General features: G+C 45.9%; 1 long non-coding RNA gene across 5 annotated transcripts; it reads left to right on the top strand.

Annotated features, from left to right (window-relative positions):
* Nucleotides 1–1,873: 1,873 nt before the first annotated feature.
* LOC120670622 lies at nucleotides 1,874–5,310 on the top strand. 5 transcript variants are annotated; one of them, XR_005673280.1, is made up of 5 exons: nucleotides 1,874–2,556; nucleotides 3,237–3,298; nucleotides 3,500–3,575; nucleotides 3,663–3,741; nucleotides 4,204–5,308. It is a non-coding gene; the product is annotated as an uncharacterized LOC120670622 (long non-coding RNA). The 5 variants fall into 5 exon arrangements; XR_005673281.1 differs by having other exon boundaries at nucleotides 1,878–2,556; nucleotides 3,663–4,330; nucleotides 4,805–5,310; XR_005673279.1 differs by having other exon boundaries at nucleotides 1,880–2,556; nucleotides 3,663–4,706; nucleotides 4,805–5,310.
* Nucleotides 5,311–22,203: the final 16,893 nt, after the last annotated feature.

Raw genomic sequence — 22,203 nt, 5'->3', positions numbered from 1 at the left:
CGGAGCCGCACAGCCCCTCCCCTGCTCCCACCTCCGGCGACCCATGGAGCCCCTACCCCCTCGCCGCGCCCCTCGCTGTGCCTCCCCGCCGCTCCGCACGCCACGCGGCTGCACCTCGCCTATGCTCCTCCACCTCCAAGGCCGGCAGAGGCCATGCGCGCCCTCCCCTACTCCCTTCGCCGACGAGGCAGGAGACTAGCGGCGCCTCGAGCTCGGCTGCTTCCTAGTGCTGCTCCGCGCGCCTCTCCGACGCGGCGCGCGTGGCGGTGACGACGAGCGGGCAGCGATGCTGAGGGCGAAGCAGCGTGCGCGGCAAGCAAACGAGCTGGCGGTGCGGCGAGCGGGCGGTGGCGTGGAGGGCCGAGCGGCGCAGCGTGCGCGGCACGGTGCGGCGAGCGGGCGGCGGCCCGGAGTGCGTGGAGGCCGAGCCGTGGCTTTTCGCTCCCCGGCGCCATCCCTCATTCCGCGCCGGGCCTTCTCCTCCCCGGCGCCGGCGAGCGCATGGCCACAGCACCGGCGGCGGAAGAGCCGGAGCCGCGGCGCGCGAGGCCCGGACCGGCCGGCGGCAGAGGGGCCGGAGCCGCGGCGCACGAGGCCCGGACAGGCCAGCGGGCGTAGGGGACGGAGCCGCGGCAAGTGAGCCCGGCCATCTCCTCCGGCGGCCATCTCCTCCGACGGCCGCCCCTCCTCCCTCCCCGGCTCTCCTCGATCCGCGATGGCCGCTGCAGTGTGGCGAGCCGGAGCCCACGCGCGGCGTGCCTTGCGGCGGCATGGCGAACAGGGGAAGGCGGCGGGGAGGGCGCCACGGCCACGGTGGAGGCGTGCGGAGCTGCGGCGGCGTCGGGCGTTCCCCTCCTTCCCTCCCTCCCTCTTCCCCTGCGGTCGGAGCTCGGGCGGCGGGGCTCGGGTGGCGGGGCTCGGGCGGCACAGCGCGGCCGGCGGTGGCGGCGTCCAGCGGCGATGGTGGCCCGGAGCAACAGTGGCGGCGTCCAATGGCAGGCGGTGGCGGCGGGGGAGCAATGGAGGCGCATCCTCGGCGCGGCTCCTCGGCTCTGCTCTTGCCCCGGCGCGGGCGGAGCTCTCTCTCTATCTCGTAGCGCGGCAGACCGGCGGCGGCTCCTCACACGGCGCAGCGCTCGGCGGGGCGGTGGCACAGCCCGTGCGGCGGCGGCGGCGGCTCCTCACATGGCGCAGCGCTCGGCGGGGCGGTGGCACAGCCCGTGCGGCGGCGGTGGCGGCGGCGGCTATGGGGCGCTCCGAGGTTGTTGGGCGGGCCCCTCGCCACCGTGGCGGCGTAGCGGGAGGCCGCTAGCCCCGCTTGATTTGGCGGACCGCTCCGCATCCGCAACGATTGCGGACACGATAGCGTCCCCCACTGCAGCGCTTTTTTCGCTAAAGCCTACTGCAGTGTGAGATAGAGAACGCGCTTGCGGACCCGGTGCAGACAGCCTAAGCTTTCGCTAAAGCCTACTGCAGTGTGAGATAGAGAACGCGCTTGCGGACCCGGTGCAGACAGCCTAAGCACAGATTGAAATTTTTCTAGAGCCACCCACAAATGCGTCCCCCGCTGAGTACCTAAACTATTGCACCCAGAAAAGTGTACCCAAAAATACAACTCCATCAATATCAATGGCTCACAATCCCAGGCTTCAACGCACCCCCTCCTCCCACGGAGACATATCCTGTGCAATCAAGCTTATGGTGCAAGCTCGGGTGGAAGAGATGCACATTCAAGATTTTTTTCAGAATTTTTTGAGATTTTTTTAGTTGGATTACACGGTGATTACACCATAAACTTGATTGCACACGATATATGTCTCCTCCTCCCACGCCCGCCCACCCCCGAACCCATACAATCCTTCGGGGTTCGAATCCCACCCCACCAACGCCATCCTCTACTATTCTCTCTTTTTTTTCTCCCCCTCTCCTTTTCCTCCTCACCGCGGCTGCTCGCCGGCGCGCGCGCGCCCTAGCCGCCGCTCACCCACACCCTAGCTGCCGCTCACCCACGCCGGCCAGCGCTGCTCGCCTGTGCCGCTCGCCCGCGCCGGCCGAGCCGGCCGCGGCGGCCGCCCTCGCTCCATCGGGCGCGGCGCCGGGGCGAAGCGCGCTGCAGATCCGGCCGCTGGAGATCCACGCGCCGGTGCGACGCGCAGAGGCAAGCACCGACGCGCCAAACCCTAGAGATCTGGGCCCGGTGGCGTCGACCTGGCGCGGGCACAACATCGCCGCCTCTCTTCGCGTGGCCGGAGATGGCTTCCCCACTCACGCCCATGCTACACTCAGCCTCCTCTCTCCCCGGTGGCTGCCACCTCCCCAACCCCACGTCCACGCCTCCTTTCCCCGCCTATTGCCGCCTCTCCTCGCACCCTCCACTGCCTGCTGCTCCGTGCCGGGGAAGCCGCCTACGGACGGCGAGGGCGCCAGCCCGGCTGTGCGGCAGGCGGAGCTGCCGGCGAGCGGCGAGGCGCCGTGCTAGGGAGCAGCAGGGCGGAGCCCAAGCTATCGAGGGACTGCAGCACTAGCTTGTTGGCCGCCAGGCAGCAGACCAACATGGTGGGTAAGCAATTTGGTTTCTTGATTCCCGAGTTGACTAACTTGTGTTCTGATTGTCCATGTACATGAGTGAAAATACCATTGATCCAATGCTCTGATTTAATGATCCTCGGAAGCAATTTTTAGTACTCCCACGTATGTATTTTTAGTGAAGACTGGCACTGTATTCATGTTAAGGAATTTCAGCTAAGTGAAGAGAACAATTTCAGCTTGGTGACGGAAGAGAAGCATCTAATATTCAGACATATAGAACATTTTTTTTGTTTCTTGGTGTATTAATAATTCAGACATACAGAACAATCTGCATCCTAAGGAGCTTAACCAAACATGTAATTAGAATGTATCACCTCTTGTTGCGTGGGCTGCAGTTACTTGTAATGGCCATGTTACTTGTAATACCAAATTGAAATGTAATACCAAACTGAAAGCTCATTTAGTTGTCATGCCTGGGCTGCAGTTTTGAATTTAACTGGGAGGTGATTTTATACATTAAGTTGATAGGAGCGACCAATTAGTGCCGAGGATGGAACCACATCTCAAATATGCTGACGCCTCTTTCATTACTTTGTGCCAGATTCATGCATTTGATTGCAAAATTTCATAAGCAGTGAGCTATCTGGTGTTTCCCATCATCTGAATCCCGTGTATTATGCTTATCCTTGATTTGACATTTTTTCCAGGTTCGTTGAAGGGGACTTCGATACATATGTCTCTCAGCTTAGAAAGCCACATGTTTGGGGAGGTGAACCAGAGTTATTCATGGCTTCGCATGTTCTTTTTTTGTGGCATTTTAAATGTATGTCATCAGTGTAGTTTGGTTACTCTGTCAATGCAGCTAGGACTGCACATCGGGGATTTCTTGGATAGCACCATAGTCTATACTGTTTGTTTTCCTTGCTGGTTTTCTTGCTCTTACTTATTGTCTGCAAACCAACTTTCTCAGCTGAAGGCCACATCTTACAGTCAACGTGTGCTGCCAAAGTCAGCTCAAAATGGGGTAGTTTCGTAAGACCTTTCAGGTATCAGTAATCACTTGCTGCCTTAATTCTACAGAGCTAAGCTTTGTTAGTGCGTTACTCTACATTTATATTTGTAACTACTTTCAGTGCAAAAGCAGCTGGAAATGAGATTATTGGAATTGATTTGGGAACTACTAACTCATGTCTTTCTATTATGGATGAAAAGGTGAGGTCCCCGAGTAAAGACTGTCCCTGTCCTTTTTTCCCTGTCGCTCTCATTTATCTAGCTGAATCGTCAATCAAGTGACTGCAGAACCCAAGGGTCATAATAAAAGAGATAAAATATGTGTTAAGCCTTACAATTCACCTTGACCATTTATCTTTGCAAGTTACATGCTTTCAACTGTTTATTACTTGGATTATCAGGATATATATTATCTTTTGATTGGTAACAACATTAATTGTTTTAAGCTTTGGCACTATGCTATTGTGAATTTTTTGTTTATAAAAGAAAGTAATGTATTTATATGAAAACACGGTGTATGTATTTTGTGTTGAGTTTTGTCATGCTGATTTAGGCAAGTCAAATGTTCAGGTAAGTGCTAATCAGATCTACCAAGTACTATATCAGAAGTTTGTGTCAATTGCTTCTGATGTCACATTCTGAGATCATGTTTTATTTGTTCAGTAGAGTTTGGATTCCCAAATTCTGAAGACAAGAGTTCTTGTTTGCGAAGGCTGAATACAAGAGTTCAGACTCACAGAAGCTGCTCTAATTTGGTTTCTGGACCAAATGTGTTCGATTTCATAAATATGTATGGCCTCCACAAGCTTAATACGTAGCAACTGGCAAAGCTCTTTAGCCTTGGTTTTAGTTACTGCTGGATGGAAATTTACTTTTACCTTTTTAGCATTGCTGCTCAACTAAATGGCTGTTTCAACAGCAATTTCATATTCAGTTCCCATCAAGGGATCAATACTTCTTCCAAGCAACTCAGTTCCTGAATTATGAGCACTGCTGGACTCTGGTGTGCTATTGTAGTGTCTTCTGTTCTCTTAATATTCAGAATGTGCCTCGGCAACTTGTTTGAGCTTATGATAATGCTCAAACATTACATGCTACCTTATGAGTTATGATCAATATACTGCCAATGGCAGTGCTACTTCTTTGATTTGATATTTCTTATAGGAGTAAGTTGTCACTCCATGTTTATATTAAGTCATTGCAGAAGTTACAATGTTACTGCACACAATTGAAGGGGTAACTGATGTTATTTACTTCTTTTCAGGTTGCAAAGAGGAGAGAGAAGTTGCTGAATTACATGCTGTTCCTTAGAGTCACTCCAACACTTCCGAATACTTTCATCAATTTTGCTGTTCTTGATCGGGCTTGTTTTGGTGACGCCAACATTGCTGGGCAAGAAAGAGGCGCACAACAGAGCACCAGAAGGCACTGCAGCTAGCACCAACTGATCGCTTGCACGCCACCCCAGCGCCCTCCTTCCCTGTACATACTGAGGCTCAGCGCATGGTGGTGGCTCCATGACTTCAGATCAAATGGAACCTGTCACTAGCCACGAACATGACGAGGGTCCCAGCACTGTCTCCACTTTTGGGAAAACTTTTGTGCTGATATTGTGAAGGGGATGTACATATCATGGATTCATGGTCGCCTCATGCTGGACTGCTTTCGATTCTGGTGTTTAACTGATTCACTGATTACTGTATCTTGCACACTTTAACCTGAGTCAATCAATACAGCTGATTGAATGATCATGAACATCTGTTATCTTTATCGTATACTTGTGAAATATTTTTCTTCAGCCTTATCTGGTGTGTTGCGTGTGATCTTGTTCGAACGCACCAGGGGACCAGGAGATGGAAATGGCCTATCATTCTCGATCTTTGCTTTTAAATCAGAGTTTCAGACATACATGATCATTCATAGCTATTCGGGGGGGGGGGGGGGGGGGGGGGGGCATTAGCTTTGTGTTGACGATAGTGCTTTTGCAACTCGTGTTTCTTTTGAAATCTTCAATTTATCCGTGGCGTTAGTATGGGCACATTACTAGTGACCGGTAACTCATCGATATTGTACCAGGCGATAGCAGGATAGTAGCTCACGGAGCTCGAAGCAAGTGTATGACCGGTGTGAGGACTAAGTTAATTATTTTACCGTAAAAATAGTGACATATATGCAGATGCACCTGCACGAGCAACCTACACACATTTGCACTAACACTATGTCGGTTTAAATATTACGAGTAGTTTGCAAGATAAATAATTGAACTATTTGTGCAAAAATATGCATCCTAGTGTATTAAACTATCTCTTATTTTTTTCCTAGTTTATAAAAAAGAAAGTGCATCACAATATTTGTTGGACATTCTGAGGTACATCTCGTCTGTTCAATTATTTTAATGATTTAATTTGCACAAAAATATATTCATGTCATTCCTCTTTTGATACTTTTATTACTTAACAAAACTTATTCATGTTATTAATTATTATAAAGCATCAATCTGGATGAATCTATGTGCATCTTTAATAATAAATAGCTTTGCAACTGTAGGTCTATCCTGTGTTCTTGGAAAAAAAATGTGCACATTATATATGGATTTATGATTTTTCATGTGAATGCATCATGAACATTGAACAAAAAATTAAAAATAAAATATATGCACACAGTATGTACATTTGTAACATTTTTTGTGCATCCTAGTATATTACACAATCACATTATTTATTTCTTGGTCTATAAAAGGAATGTGCATCAAAATGTTTGTTAGATATTTTTGGGTACATCCCATATGTTCAATAATTTTGATGACTTTTATCTGCACAAAAATATTTGCATATTATTCCAATATTTTGTGTTATTTAACAAAATATATCAAGTTATTTAATTCTTTACAGCGCATCAATCATGATAAATATATGAGCATCGTCAATGAGAAACAAGTTTACAATTTTATTACCTATAGTACAATTATAAGTGCATCCTCTAGTGTTCTTGGAAAAAAAATGCTTATGTGAATCACTATAAATTTATTATTTTTCATGTGCAGCCCATTCTAACATGCCACCTCTCTCTCTCTCTTCCAGAGCCACCAGCTACGGCTACGCCACACTTTGGCTACGGTACACCTCGGTTTTTGTGCCCTCTCTTCACCTGACTCAGTTTCTGTGTCCTCTATCGCAGCTGCGCGCACTTGCGCTGCGAATACTGACCCATGCGAGAAAACCTCTAGCCATACAAAAGCACAGAGAGAACGAGGGGAGAACAAACAAACTCCAAACTTCAAACTCAAATTACTCATGCAAATCTCAACAAATGAAAGTGAAATCTCATCCATAGATGCGCGACCACAGAACCTAGTAGATCCAAGAAAAAAGATCACAAAACAATCAAGAATCCACCATGAATCGAGTGAAAAATCAAATGCCCCATTAAGAACTCGTATTTGGAAAAAAAATCAAAATCCGAGCCGATTCGCGAAAGATTCGAGAAGGAATTGAATCAATATTGCTTACAAAGATCCTAGCAACAAAACCCCTCAAGAAATCCTGCCCAAATCGCAGCCAAAGTGAAGAATAAAAAATCACCCAAAAATAGCTCCAAAAATAAGGAAAGGATAGATGCTTGAGAGCACAAGATTGAACATGAATTTGATCTTTGGATTGCCTCACGAGATCCGATTACAAGCCACTCCTAGCATCACTCAAAGCTCGGATGACAAAAAACTCAAACAAAGATCCACTCTCCTTTCTCTCTCAAACCCTAACCTAAACTTTCACAAACCCAAATGAGAGCGTCTCTAAAGGCTTGGCTTCCCCAACCAGCCAACTCAATAGATATAGGCCCCTGGCCATGACCAAAATACCATTACATTAATCATACAACCCAAATACCCCTCAAGGATAAAACCATCCAAGTCTTTCTCAGAGCATCGGATGGACGCCCTATCTTCAGGATTTTTCTTCGTCTTGACGCAAGCTTCGTGATGGCGCAACATGCCCTCCTCACCACCATCCGACCGCACTAGATGCGCCCCCGGTTTTAAGGACCAAACCGGCAAACCAAAGACGCCTGGTTTTGAGGCCCAAACCGGTAAACCTGGCGATGCCCGATTTTGAGACCTAAACCGGTAAACCTGCCACCTCCGATGTCGACGCATGTCCGGTCTTTGCAAAGCTTTGACGCCTTCATGTCTTTTGTGCTCCCACCACACAGACAGCCTATTTGAGCTAGCCATCGCCTTCCTCCTTGACTTGATCGATGCCGTCTCCATCACAATTTTCTCTCTCCATATACTCTTGCTCTAATCATGCACCATGTGGATCGCCCATGACTTCGCCCGAACTCCTCGGATCCCTTGGCATCAAGCCTCCACTTGTCCTTCACCACTGCATGATGCATTGGCGCCAAGCGTCTTGCTTGCCCATCCTCACCGCATGGAGTGGCGGAGCTGGGATTCAAATTGAGGGGGGCTCATTTTCCTTTCTTCTTCTTCCTCCCTCCTTCCTTTTTCTTCTTCTTCCTCCTCCTTTCTTCTTCCTCTTCTTCACTCATGCTTGCAAAATGTTGGGGGGCTCCATGGGTTCTATGGGAGTAGGGGGGCTGGAGCACCCCCACCACCCCCTAGCTCCGCCACTGCCCGCATGGTACATTGCACCCAAGCTGGAGCTCGCCCTTCACAGCAATGTCGTCGGCCATCACGTCGCATCCTACAACTGAACATCACGAGCCAATAGATACATCAAATCCACACAATGTTGTGATTCACGCATCATCCAAAGGTGACCACCATTGGTTCTCAGACATCAGCACACAAACTGAAAAAATAGAGAAAAAAGTATGAAAAACGACTTGAATGAATCAAAAGCAAAGTTTATTGTTGTTTCTTCATCCATTTTTAGCAAATATACCCAAATCCACATAAATATGCTATCAAGATATGCAACTATAGTTATCTAGTGCATTTGAAATCTATTCAAGAAAATGTTTCAACATATAGCCAATCATAACAGAACTAGTCTATAAGTCTAAGGTGTAGAGCTCCATAAATATATACTGACGATCACTCAGTCTCTCTCGCGGTTAATTCCTTGAACTTGCCACAGACTCCTGTCAAGCCCGAATGAGGTATTTGTCATAAAGGCAAGTGTCACCATAACATACTTTTTTCCGATCACCTTGACAATTGACGTCATCTTTCTACTAGCTAGGAAGCTTTCTCCATGAAGGAAGGAGTGTCCTCTTCTTTCCGAGTGGCGGGCCTGCCACTAGGGCCACCCAGGCCATGGCGGCATGGCCCTAGTCGCGGCCCAATAATCTCCACTACCACTTTTTAATTTTAATCTTAAATCTAGAGATCCAATCCACTTAAAAGGCCCAATAACTAGAGACCCATGTACATCTCCAAATTTGACCCTAGTCATGGGCCGGAGCTGGGTCCGCCCCTGCTTCTGTCCATACAAAGTCAAAGGGTCCTTGCAATGAGCTATTAAGGTTTCAAGACACCAGCAGTGCACCAAACTTACAAAGTATGCATGGTTCAACCCTCGAACCAAATACTCCCTCCATATATTTATAGTGGTGTTAGGACAGAAAATTGCAGTTCAATTTAGTGTAAATCTATGATCCGAAACGTCAACTATTTGCATATGGAGGTAGTACAAGACAACATGACCTTGCAATCACTCTCTAGGCTTAATCTAGCAGCATGCTCTACTTGCCTTGGATAACGAACTGGAGCAATTTGTTAGCTCGAATGTCTTTCAAATGGATACGGACTTCTCTGAACTCCAACATCTTCAAATGATCGAATGGGGTTGGTATATATATAGCCAGGGGTGGATCCAGGGCCCAGCGAGACTCTGGGCACCTGCCCGAGAGCTCCGTGCAATAATAATAAACCCGTGCATTCGTAGGATTAGGAATCTGGCGCGGATGCTAACCGGGCATCACAGTTCCGAGGCCATTTGTCACGGAGCAACGCGAATGATGAGGCTGTTCGTAGCTGACAAAAGAGATCAAGATACCAATCTCCCCTGACCGGCCTCTTGGCATCTGCTGCATGCGCATCACGCACAACAACTACTTGCAGCGCCGGCCATGGGCACAATTTTTAATATGTCTACTACCCTCCTAATAAGTATCTTCTTGCATTTCCAAGTCCAAGGTGCCGATGCTCGTCGTGAACCGCATGACATAGGAGTACATAACAATGCAACTATCAATTGTCTAGTCTTCACCGTCCTTTCAATACTGTCATCATGAACTATGTGGAGCACCTGCCTCAGTACGGCTGCCTGGTTTAATAAAGAAACATGATACCGACCGAGGAGCTGCTTAAGCTTAAGCTTCGGGAAATTTTTTAGCGAGCTATAAAATAAGTTTGACTTTGAAAGATTTCTCGACACAGGTTTAAAATAAGCTTAAGCTTTCTGGTTTAACTTTGAAATTTTGCCAAAACAAATAGTATCGATCGTAGAAAGATTTCTCGACACAAGTTTGCATGTATCCTATAAAATATAGTACAAAACGTACGTGATGATTGCAGGTTTTTCAAGCCGTGCAATTTATACTTTGCGTCAAGTGACCAGAATGGTTCCTGAATATGGATAGTGCAATTGCTTATTAATTGCACTATCCAGACTTCCAGAGTGTGCATTGCTTAATTGACCAATTAGACTTCAATTTAGCACGGAGACTCGTATTATTTGACTATTATAGTTACTCTTATATGATATGGTAAGCGATATTTTAGTATTATTCTTTCTGCGGCAGGCGTTGTGTATGTTTTTTTTTGGGACACGGCGTTGTGTATGTTGACAGTGAAGCGTGTCGTTCCCTCTCATATTCTGAATTTATTACTCTTTTTATTAGGATCTGATCATGGACCATCCGTTCCCAATAAACCCACTCTGATTTGTTCAAAAAAATAACATGACCCGAAGAATGTATGGTCCGAGCTCGGCCGAAATTTTTAATCTGAAACCCAAAAAACCCTATCTAACATGATCTGATCCAAAAATTATACATTAAAAATCAGGTTTTACCTAATCCAATCCAAACGTGACCCAACCATGTGTCAGGGTAGGCTCGGATTGAAAATCCTATTTTTGTGGCAGCCCCGCCCGACATAAACCGGCTTAAGTGCGTTAACCATCATCAAAACGACAATCAGGGTTAACACGCACTTAAAACGGAGCAATCCGGCAGTGCTGTCGGGTAAAATCCCGATAAAACCACTTAAACCTGGATCGAACAAAGCAGCATAACTCACACGAAGGCGAGTCCAGAGATTACAACACGACACCAAAAATTACAACACATAGAGTTTAACAATCTGCAGTAATACAAACCAAGTTCAACATTTAACAAAGTGCGTTGTACAACAAACATAAAAGAAGTTCACCAGAGTCCTTTATTTTAGCGGAAAGTAAACACGAGAACTAACGACGATATTGGTGTCACGATGAAGCCCGATTCATGACATCACTCGTTCTTGTTATCGGTGGCCGGGGACGGATCCCACTCCACGGACCAACCAGGCGGGAGAGTGCAAGGCCAGGTCAAACTGGCAATCATGTCCTCAAAAGTATTTCCTGAAACAAAATGAGCCACAAGCAAGGCTGAGTATTCTAATACTCAGCAAGGCTTATCCGACTGAGGGTATACTTAGCCCTTTAACTAGACATGCAAGGCTTTTGGCTTGCGGGGTTTGTTTTGCCGAAAAGCAGTACAGAGTAGATCCTTAATCTTAGGTTTTAGCTTTCTGGTTCTAGTTCAATTAACCACTCTAGGTGAGCATCTATCCAATAGCATACATGGTGGAAACAATTATTTTTCATCAATCAACCATATTTATCATCATCACCTTTCACTTCTTACTCTATGTAGCAGAAGGGTTAAGCAGTCCCAAACCGTGAGAAGCGGACGATTCGAATCGAATTTGTTAACCTGGCCAGGCAGACCTAAACACACGTCACGTGGTTACTCCCAGAGTCACACGTGCGACTTTTCCCTTCAATTCCCGCTTCACGGAACAGGCCCACCGCCCTCGACTACAGAGCCCTGCCCTGCACCCGTCATTAGCTAGATGAGAACGACGTCAAGACGGTGGGAAGGTATGTTCCGGCCGCGGTTCAATCCAGTACTTAAGCTTACCGATTACCATATTCTCGGCATGTGATTAGTACGTTCAAACGCTTAACCACCACTACCGCACACTGCGGTCTTATTACTTTTCACTAAACAAACGGGGCATCCCGAGTATCACGACCCCGCCCATAGACCTTATAGTTGTAGCAAGTAGTAAACAACCAACTCCTATATTTTCTCGCGAGTGACAGGAAATCACTCGACTTCTACCGAATCATTAGCAGAGCTAACTAGCGACCTACACATACTAGTGTTCAAGCATCGGTACCTAGGATCATGCAACTACGGTTCCAGTCAACTCCTATAACTTAAATGCACAAGTAGATAGAAACAACAATAAGTTGCGTTAATTAAAATAGAGGAACATGCTCCGGGGCTTGCCTTCCTGGGCGTAACTGGATCTGGGCTCTTCCGAAATCGGGTTCGGGTCTTGCGCAGCTTCAGTTAGATTAACTTGAGCTTCGCGTTGCTCACTCTCGGACTCGGGCACCAGCTCGTAAGTTCCGTCAGCGAGAGTAGTAGTATCTATATGAGATGCAATGCACATGGATAAGTCGTTGTGATGGTAAGAATTTATGAATTATTTCACAATAACGGTGTAAAGCAAACAAAACCCGAAGTTAAAGAGTGAAACACTTTCATTCATATTTTATTGGGCAATCGTTTATAGAGTAGCAACTCAACATATCTAACTACATAAGACATCATGATCAATAGCTCAAGAAAGCTATACTAATCTCCTAAACAAGTGGGAGTAATTTCCTATAGCAATTAAATCATGGTTGGTTAATAATTCAACAACTCAGCACACATACAGTATTAAATTCAACAAAAATTACATCAAACATAAGGTAAACAGAACTAGCTATCCTGCAAAATTCATCCCAACACTTGTAGCTAACTAACCAGAACAAATCATGTAATCAGACAACTCCTAGAACAAGATTGAATTACACAGGTTAGACCAGAGTATAAAAGAAACTCAAACTTTAACAGTAGGTCTAAAAAGGGATAAAATAGCTACTGTGAATTTTTCAGGATTTATTATGCACAGAAATAAATAGGAGAAAATAAACAAAACATACATCAGCTCATCAAGATTAATTTTTAGATCCTGTTCTAGTCATGAACTGGGGCTCAAACTCTATGGACAAACTAAACTATGCAAAAAGAACACTCAGAAATATTTTCATGATTTATTATCAATATAAACTATTTATCATAATTAATATCTACTAAACAAGCATTAAATCAAAGAAATAGCTACACAAATCTAAAAATATTGAAACTTGGAAAGTGGTGCTAATTTAGTATTGGAAATACGCAGAAAAAGTTTCATACATATATCTAAGTCATAACATCAAGAAATAAAAAGCAAAATATTTTACTAAATCTAGCCAAGACTAGGGTTTCATCTAGTTACAAAGGTCAACTGGTGCTCAAATTTTTACACAACACTAAGCATGCCATTTAATACCTACCAGCCGAAAATCACCTATAGATTCTAAGTAGAACACCTAGAACAATTATAGTCTTTGAAATATAATCTTTTTCCTAGATTAAAATACAGACAGAAAATAAACATGTGCATGTAATGAAAGTTGTAGATATGGTTGCAAGGATTCCAAAACAATTGGATTTGCATTTTTCCGATTTCTCTACGAATTTCTGGGAATTTTCAAAGTTTGCTTTTTTGAGTTTATGGCGTTTTTGCATTTGGCCCCCTGGACTTTTGGCTCCTTCTCCGGGGAGACCCCTGGCCGCAAAACAGAGGAGCAAGGGCGGCGCCATTTCCTGCACACAGGGTCGCCGGCGGCGGGGGATTCGTAGGGGAAAAGAGAGAGGGGAACACGAGCTACCTTTGGAGGGGCTTGGAGCTCGCAGACGTGGGCTGTGGTGGCCTTGCCGCGGAGAGGGGCGGCCGGCGGCGGACTTGTCCGCGGCGGCGGTGTTCCCGGCGGGGAAAGGAGGGGGTGGCTGGGTGTAGGAGGTTCTGGGCGGCGAGGTGGAGCTATCTAGGGGGTCGGTTGAGCGCGAAGAAGGGCGGAAGGGTGAGCTCCGCGGCGACCTAGGGAGGGGCGGCGCTAATGGTGGCGGCGCTGGCCGTTCTCAGCAAAGGGGCGCGCGGAACTCGGCTCACGGGCTCAGGAGCGATGAAGAGAAGGTCGGAGACATCTCTGAGCATAGAGGGGAGGGTCTGGGCGAGTCAGGCGAGGGGGAGGGCGAGGTGTGGTCGACCGGGTCGTCACGGCGTCGCCGTGGCGGTTCGGCGGCCATCCTCGGCGAGCGCGCCGTGGATTGCGACGCGTGGCGAGGACGAGAAGCTACAGGAGAAGCTGAGGGTGGAGCGGACTGGAGGCGCGGCGTGGGAGCGGCGCGTGGCCGGGAAACGGCGCGCGGCCGTCGGCTCTGCTCGGTCGGGCAGGAACAGGGGAGGGGAGAGGGGAAAAATGAGAGAGAGAGAGAGAGAGAAAGAGAGTTGATTGATTCAAAAATCAAATTTTTCTCAAAAAATACTTTTGAAACTTAGAAAACTTCGAATACGAAAGTTGTAGAGAAATAAAAAAAACCTACCACTTTTATTTCAGGAAAATGTTTAACCGAGCAAAGGTTTAAAAGTTATTTTAAATTTCCGGAAACTATAATTCAAACAACTTATCATTTCATGTGATTTTTATCCTTTGTACCCCTAGAGTTCAACTGGACAATTACAAATCTTTTCATGGTGAACATGTCTATTCATTTTTATAAGCCTACTTGCTTTGGTTTGAAAGTTATTTGAGGTTCCTGACCTATGCACAAAAACACATATACACGCATACATACTCATGCATTTGTTTCGATGTTTCTTGATTAAGGTACAAGATTTGGTCCTAATGACCCTGGTTTAGCTAATGAAACACCTGGGGTGTTACAGCCTACCCCCCTTAAAAAGAATCTCGTCCCGAGATTCGAGTAACTAGGCTAAGTGTTGAAGGTGTGTGTACCTTGGAGAGAAGCTAGAAAACCACGATAATGTTCATTTAGATAGGTTTCAGTTTCCCAAGTGGCTTCTTCTTCCGTGTGATGATTCCACTGGATTTTGTACATTTTAACTACTTTTCTTCTCGTTACTCTTTCTTTCCGATCCAAAACTTTGATAGGGTATTCCACATAGGAAAGGTCCGGTTCTACCCGTATATCCTCTTGCTCGACAATCTCCGTGGGAACTCGGACACATTTCTTAAGCTGAGAAACATGGAAGATGTCGTGTATGGTGGATAGTTGCGGAGGAAGTCTCACTCTATAGGCCACGGGTCCACAAATTTCGATGATTTCATAGGGACCAACGTATCTGGGAGCTAGTTTTCCTTTCACTCCAAATCTTTGTACACCCCTGGTTGGAGAAACCCGAAGGTATACATGATTTCCAACTTCGAATTGCAAGGGATCTCTTCTTTTGTCGAAATAGCTCTTTTGCCTAGATTGTGCCGCTTTAAGATTTGCTTGGATTACCCTCACTTTTTCTTCTGCCTCAGTTACAAGATCAGGTCCAAATACTACTCGCTCTCCGACTTGCGACCAGCTTAAAGGAGTACAACACCTCCGACCATACAAGGCCTCAAAGGGTGCCATTTTCAAACTTTCTTGATAGCCATTGTTGTATGAGAACTCCGCTAGAGATAGGCACTTATCCCAACTCTTGTCAAAGTGAATGACACAAGCCCTCAACATGTCTTCTAAAATTTGGTTTACTCTCTCTGTTTGTCCATCGGTTTGAGGATGATAAGCTGAGCTTCGAATCAGTTTGGTACCAAGAGAAGCTTGCAATTGTTCCCAAAAGCGTGCTGTGAATTGGGTACCACGATCAGAAATGATCGTTTTAGGTACGCCATGTAGGCACACAATGCGATCGAGATAAATCTCGGCATATCTCTTGGCATTATAGGTGGTGTGCACTGGGATGAAATGGGCCGTCTTTGTAAGTCTATCCACGATAACCCAAATGGAGTCGTGCTTCTGGGATGTGTTTGGCAATCCAACAATGAAATCCATACTTATGTCTTCCCATTTCCACGATGGGATAGACAAAGGTTGAAGAGGGCCGGCTACCTTCAAGTGGCTGGCTTTTACTCGCCGACAGGTATCACATTCGGAAACATACTTAGCAATTTCCCTTTTCATCCTAGTCCACCAGAAGTTTTGTTTAAGATCTTGATACATTTTGTTACTGCCTGGATGAATGGAGAACTTGGAAAGGTGTGCCTCATCGAGGATTTGCTTTCGGAGCTCATGATTCTTTGGAACGACTATGCGGCTTTCGAACCATAGAATTCCATGGTGATCTTGGCGGAAACACTTATATTTTTCTTCCCCTTGGGAGAGCTTCTGCTTGATGATGTTAATACCTTCATCATGTAGTTGCGCCATGATAATTTGATCGTGGAGGGTTGGTTCAATGGAGATGTGGTTTAACGTGCCTTGGGGAATCATTTCCAAATTGAGTCTTCTCATTTCAGAACATAGTGTCTGGTCATAAGATTCCATAGTTAGGCAATTACAATGAGTCTTGCGGCTTAGTGCATCCGCGACTACATTGGCCTTGCCCGGATGGTAGTGCACCTCGAGATCGTAGTCTTTGATTAATTCCAACCATCTTCTTTGTCTCATATTTAGATCGGCTTGAGTGAAGATATATTTGAGACTCTTATGATCTGTGTAGATATTGCAATGAGTTCCCATAAGATAGTGTCTCCAAATCTTTAGAGCATGAATGATGGCTGCTAACTCGAGGTCATGAGTAGGATAGTTCTGCTCATGTGGCCGAAGAGATCGTGAAGCATAGGCAATGACTCTATTATCTTGCATGAGCACACAACCAAGACCCGTACCTGACGCGTCACAATACACGTCAAAGGGCTTGGCATTATCAGGTTGAGCTAGGACAGGGGCCTTAGTCAGCAACTCCCTTAGAGTGTGGAAAACTTTCTCACATCTTTCATCCCAGACAAATTTGATTCCTTTCTTCAACAGTTCGGTCATAGGCTTAACAATTTTTGAGAAGTCCGGAATGAAACGACGATAATATCCAGCTAGACCAAGAAAACTGCGAATTTGATGAACGGATGTAGGAGATTTCCAGTCCATCACTTCTTGAACTTTACTAGGATCAACGGCTATGCCTTCACTGGATATGGTATGACCCAAAAATTTCACCCTGTCTAACCAAAATTCACATTTGGAAAACTTAGCATATAACTGATGATCTCTAAGACGTTGAAGAACGATGCGCAAGTGTTTGGCATGGTCCTCCTCATTCTTGGAATAAACAAGGATGTCATCAATGAAAACCACGACAAACTTGTCAAGATCAGGCATGAACACCGAATTCATAAGGTACATGAAATAGGCAGGTGCATTGGTGAGGCCAAAGGACATGACTAAATATTCATATAGTCCATATCTTGTAGAGAAGGCTGTTTTAGGAATATCACAGGGTCGGATTTTGATCTGATGATATCCAGAACGAAGATCCAACTTTGAAAACACCCTAGCTCCAGCCAACTGATCAAATAAAACATCAATGCGGGGAAGGGGATATTTATTTTTGATTGTCACTGCATTGAGAGGCCGGTAGTCCACACACAACCTCAAACTATCATTATTTTTCTTCACAAATAGGGCCGGACAACCCCAAGGTGATGCACTAGGGCGAATGAAACCTTTGTCAAGAAGTTCTTGAAGTTGAATTTTTAATTCAGCCAATTCCTTAGGTGGCATTCTATAGGACCTCTTTGAAATAAGTGCAGTGCCTGGCCGCAATTCAATAACAAACTCTATGTCCCTATCCGGTGGTATTCCTGGCAAGTCATCCGGAAAAACATCGGCAAACTCGCATACCACTGGGATTTCTTCTAATCTGGATCCGCTCATGGCATATGCACAAGAATTGGTGCACTCTGAGGAGGGTAAATAAAGAGTAGTGGTTCCTTGGGTTGGAGAGTTTATTTCAACGGCTCGGGAAGGAATGTCTAGGGTTACTCCATGTCGAGTCATCCAATCCATTCCCAAAATAACATCCAGGCCTTCCAGTCCTAAGATGACAAGATCGCTGTTGATGATTTTACTACCCAGCTTGATTGGCACAAGGCGTATCATTTGATTAGATGCAAATTTACCACCGGGTGTTGATATCATGTATGACCCCTTCGTATGACAGAAATCAAATCCCATTTTTGCACCAAATTTTTCACTAATGAAACTATGTGATGCACCGGAATCAAATAATATCACTGCAGGCTTGTGATGGATAGAAAATGTACCCGTCATTACTGGCGCTCCTTCCGGCAGTTCTGCAAGAGTGGTGAAGTTGACCCGACCTTGCTTGACCTGAATAGCCTGCCTTCTTCCCTTGTTCTGGTTGCTTTGAGTAGACCCTTGACCCTGGTTTTGTTTCTTAGGCTGCGGACACTCTCGGGCAAAATGAGTTGAACTCCCACAGTTGAAGCAACGATTTTTGTCGCCTAAACGGGCTGGTGGTGGGGCGAATGGTCTGGGACCAGTTAGCTGAGGAACAGGAGGTCGCATCACACCCTGTTGCTGCGGTGGCCTAAGAACCCAACGCCCTGGCTGAGGGGCCTTCTGAGGAATTGTAGGAGAAACATTCTGCACGAAACGATACCTCGGTGACTGAGCACTCGAGGGTCCAGGTGGAGCCTTCCGCTTCTTCTCAGCACGATGAGCCACAATGCAATCCTCTTGGGTAATTGCCAGATTAACCAACTCATTGTATGTATCGACTTTAATGGGGTTCAGACGTTCTTTGAGTTTGGTATTGAGTCCTCTGCGGAAGCGGTCGCGCTTCTTAGCATCTGTGTCAGCATGATAGCCCGCATACTGACAAAGACCATTAAAAGCTTGGGCATATTGGATAACCGTACGAGTCCCTTGAGTAAGAGCCAGGAACTCATTCAGTTTCCTTTCCATAAGACCCTTTGGAATATGGTGACCCCTAAATGCATCCTTGAATTCATTCCAAGTGACAATGTGATCGGCCGGAAGCATGCCATGGTAGTTATCCCACCAAAGACGCGCAGAACCGCGAAGCTGTTGTGCGGCAAAGAGAGTCTTATTTTCCTCCGAACATGGCACCAGAAGTAGTGCAAACTTGGACTCGATTGTGCGAATCCAAGCATCCGCATCCAGTGGTTCCTCTGTCTTGTGGAACAGAGGAGGCTGGGTTGCAAAGAAATCCTGATAACCAGCAGCTTGAGGTTGATGGGCGTGGTGTCCACCTCGCTGCTGCCCTTGGACAAGTTGGCGAAGCAACTCAGTCTGGGCGGCCAGGACTTCCGCAAGGCCTGGTGGTGGGGGTGGCGGCTGCTGCGATCCGCTACCACTCGCGTTCACGAAACCCTCCGGATTGCCACGCGTAGATCCCACCATCTGGAACATGCAAAAACTCTTTTGTGAGCAAGTAATATATAATGCCCCAAAATACAAAAGAGTAATGCAGATAAATGAAACTTGCATGAATTATATAACAGCATGGACAAAAGGTTGTTGTTTCAAGATCAACTCTTGACAGCAGAGGGGTATTTTAACATTCTACTCAAGCACTTCGGCAAATAAAGTCCTTGGCTGAGTTCGGTAACTTCCTATATCCAGACACGACAGACAGAACAGAGTCTAGATAGACCTTAATCGTGAAAAAATAACACGTGCACAGGTGCAAACCTCAATATTCCCCACTACCCACATGTACAATTATTGATTTCCAGTTTAAGATCATGATGCATGCACGACCTATTCATCCTCACAAAACAAACAACTGCCAAATAGCTTTGGACTTACGGGGTTAGCGCCGGTAGCATAGCACAAAGTTACGTCTCTCCCTATATATGTCTAGCCGAATTCTAACTGTTCTTAACTTAACGTAATCGCGGTTAGTGTACCTACAAAAGATGCATAGCATGTATATATATGAATATTCACGACTGGACCCTTCGTGCCAGCACTCACGAACGGCCCCCATGTGTCCTACGCCACATGGGTAACGCATATGCAGTTGCCCACATATTCACCCATACATTGCCATTCACTATAGAAATGACAGCCATACAATTTTCCGCCGCATGGCCAACGTTAACATACGCTACTCAGTGGCGTATTCACAAGTTTCTTTACTCCCAATATAATCGACCGAGGTCGGTATATTGGTAGCAGCTCAAGTAGGCCACTGCTTGAGCACAGCGTTCGGTTCGCATCACCGACGGGAAGGTCAGACTCCCTCAGCTGACTGAGGATCCTTACCTTCTCACCTTAGCGTAGGTGTGTCGTTACAGAATTTAAGGGTTGATTGAGCACAAAATAAGGTCTGACGGAAAGTAAGTGCTGGAAGTCAGGTACATAAAGACATAAGTTAGATAGCCACCTAGTAACTTCCCATAATTTCCCTAGGGCTTTATGAACTAGGCACCATCCTTAACGAACCAATGTATTTTGCAAACGCAATTGTTATGGTCCAAAATTAATTAAAATCCTTCAAAAACTCGTCACATTCTCTGGTGCACGCTTTGTTCGGCTCTGATACCAGCTGTGGCAGCCCCGCCCGACATAAACCGGCTTAAGTGCGCTAACCATCATCAAAACAACAATCAGGGTTAACACGCACTTAAAACGGAGCAATCCGGCAGTGCTGTCGGGTAAAATCCCGATAAAACCACTTAAACCTGGATTGAACAAAGCAGCATAACTCACACGAAGGCGAGTCCAGAGATTACAACACGACACCAAAAATTACAACACATAGAGTTTAACAATCTGCAGTAATACAAACCAAGTTCAACATTTAACAAAGTGCTTTGTACAACAAACATAAAAGAAGTTCACTAGAGTTCTTTATTTTAGCGGAAAGTAAACATGAGAACTAACGACGATATTGGTGTCACAATGAAGCCCGATTCATGACATCACTCGTTCTTGTTATCGGTGGCCGAGGACGGATCCCACTCCACGGACCAACCAGGCGGGAGAGTGCAAGGCCAGGTCAAACTGGCAATCATGTCCTCAAAAGTATTTCCTGAAACAAAATGAGCCACAAGCAAGGCTGAGTATTCTAATACTCAGCAAGGCTTATCCGACTGAGGGTATACTTAGCCCTTTAACTAGACATGCAAGGCTTTTGGCTTGCGGGGTTTGTTTTGCCGAAAAGCAGTACAGAGTAGATCCTTAATCTTAGGTTTTAGCTTTCTGGTTCTAGTTCAATTAACCACTCTAGGTGAGCATCTATCCAATAGCATACATGGTGGAAACAATTATTTTTCATCAATCAACCATATTCATCATCATCACCTTTCACTTCTTACTCTATGTAGCAGAAGGGTTAAGCAGTCCCAAACCGTGAGAAGCGGACGATTCGAATCGAATTTGTTAACCTGGCCAGGCAGACCTAAACACACGTCACGTGGTTACTCTCAGAGTCACACGTGCGACTTTTCCCTTCAATTCCCGCTTCACGGAACAGGCCCACCGCCCTCGACTACAGAGCCCTGCCCTGCACCCGTCATTAGCTAGATGAGAACGACGTCAAGACGGTGGGAAGGTATGTTCCGGCCGCGGTTCAATCCAGTACTTAAGCTTACCGATTACCATATTCTCGGCATGTGATTAGTACGTTCAAACGCTTAACCACCACTACCGCACACTGCGGCCTTATTACTTTTCACTAAACAAACGGGGCATCCCGAGTATCACGACCCCGCCCATAGACCTTATAGTTGTAGCAAGTAGTAAACAACCAACTCCTATATTTTCTCGCGAGTGACAGGAAATCACTCGACTTCTACCGAATCATTAGCAGAGCTAACTAGCGACCTACACATACTAGTGTTCAAGCATCGGTACCTAGGATCATGCAACTACGGTTCCAGTCAACTCCTATAACTTAAATGCACAAGTAGATAGAAACAACAATAAGTTGCGTTAATTAAAATAGAGGAACATGCTCCGGGGCTTGCCTTCCTGGGCGTAACTGGATCTGGGCTCTTCCGAAATCGGGTTCGGGTCTTGCGCAGCTTCAGTTAGATTAACTTGAGCTTCGCGCTGCTCACTCTCGGACTCGGGCACCAGCTCGTAAGTTCCGTCAGCGAGAGTAGTAGTATCTATATGAGATGCAATGCACATGGATAAGTCGTTGTGATGGTAAGAATTTATGAATTATTTCACAATAACGGTGTAAAGCAAACAAAATCCGAAGTTAAAGAGTGAAACACTTTCATTCATATTTTACTGGGCAATCGTTTATAGAGTAGCAACTCAACATATCTAACTACATAAGACATCATGATCAATAGCTCAAGAAAGCTATACTAATCTCCTAAACAAGTGGGAGTAATTTCCTATAGCAATTAAATCATGGTTGGTTAATAATTCAACAACTCAGCACACATACAGTATTAAATTCAACAAAAATTACATCAAACATAAGGTAAACAGAACTAGCTATCCTGCACAATTCATCCCAACACTTGTAGCTAA

Source organism: Panicum virgatum, chromosome 4N, assembly GCF_016808335.1.
Source record: "Panicum virgatum strain AP13 chromosome 4N, P.virgatum_v5, whole genome shotgun sequence".
Classification (NCBI taxonomy): Eukaryota; Viridiplantae; Streptophyta; class Magnoliopsida; order Poales; family Poaceae; genus Panicum; species Panicum virgatum.
This window is presented reverse-complemented; position numbering and strand designations above follow the sequence as displayed.